A 1449-nucleotide genomic window follows, 5' to 3' on the forward strand; every position below is an offset into this window, starting at 1 on the left:
TAAACATGGACTGTGGAACTCAAGAGGAACTTAAACATATATTCATTATTTTAAGCTGGTGTTTTCCCTTTGGGATTTTCTTCCTGTCCTTGATTATAAACTTTGCATGTGTAAGAATGAACAGTAAAGGACCTTTAAAGAAGGGTGGGACTATTGTGTTCGACGACCGATTCAGTTTTATCAATATGTTGAAGACGTTTTACCTTTCGGTGCTTTCAGTAATTATACTGGGTGCTAATAGCTATAATATTACTTATGAATAAAGATTGCGTTCTAGAAAACTCAGGAGCTGATACAGGCGTCATTGTCTCTTTTTCAGCGGTAGGACTTCTCGGATATTTAATGTACTGTTTCGACCAATTAAGATGGGTTAGCTTGTTAAGATCATTTCAAGAAATCAAGAAAGATTTAATATCTAGACAACGATCCGCTTCCTCTGATGACTTGACTTGCAAAGCTTACATCAGATCATTGATGGTGAAACAACCCACAATACTCTTCAAGTATAAAGAATCGCATACCGAGGGCTTTGAACAAGAGCGAGATGTTGTTGATTTTGAATCAAAAGAAAGTTTTTCTTACAGATTTTGTGAAGATATTACAGATCTCAAACAATTTCGACATATTGAACAAAGGATAAACATAGGAAACCAGTTATACTTAAAGCAAATGTATCAATCGCGTGTGGAGATGCCCAAGTTAAAAATAACTTTCAGAAAGCTTGGGGTAACTTTTATGGAAAGAAAAATGGACCAATTAATAAAGGAAGCAGCGGTTCAAAATCAATGGAATTAGATATGGGGTTATATAAAGAAGAGGTTCTTCTATTTTGGGATGAGGCCGGTGATCTCCCTTGTTGGATGAATATTAAAATATATAAAATATGTGTCTTTCTTTTCTTAGCTCTGCCGTACAAATTACTGTTCTGGCTTGTTACTCAAAGAGTAACAGTGCGTATCAAAAAGGTAATTTATTAATAATGTCATCTGCATTATCAAATGTTAATCTTACAATTGTGTAATTTATACTTTAAAATATTTACAAATCTTTGCAAAAAATATTTATTTACTCTTCTTTTATTAAAAAAAAAGTAATACAATTGTTTACAAATACATGAGAAAAATATAAGTTTATTTACAAAATAATGCTCATTATTGTTTCAATTCCTGCTTTCTCTTTATGTTTACGTCTTGTTTGTCAACTTAGATTTTTTTTCTAATCATATCAACTTGTGGTAGTCCGATGAATAACACTGTTTTGTTTATTCTTTGAGAGAATGAATAAACTTCGTCACTGACTACAAAGGAATGGTTAGTGTCAATTTCTTAAATATCATCAAGGTTGCTTTTCACTGGATACACTATATTTTGTTATATGTTTGTATTAGTACTTTAAAAGTTATATAGACATTTTACCTACATTTTCTTAAAAAAGAAAAGAATATACTAT

The 1449-nt window shown here is 31.3% G+C and overlaps 1 pseudogene; it reads left to right on the forward strand.

Annotated features, from left to right (window-relative positions):
* The first annotated feature begins 229 nt into the window (after positions 1 to 229).
* On the forward strand, positions 230 to 1099 carry LOC133204111 (uncharacterized; annotated as a pseudogene).
* The last annotated feature ends 350 nt before the right edge of the window (positions 1100 to 1449 follow it).

This window comes from Saccostrea echinata, unplaced genomic scaffold, assembly GCF_033153115.1.
Source record: "Saccostrea echinata isolate AGI-Se365-2 ecotype Australia unplaced genomic scaffold, CSIRO_AGI_Sech_v1 ptg000052l, whole genome shotgun sequence".
Lineage (NCBI taxonomy): Eukaryota > Metazoa > Mollusca > Bivalvia > Ostreida > Ostreidae > Saccostrea > Saccostrea echinata.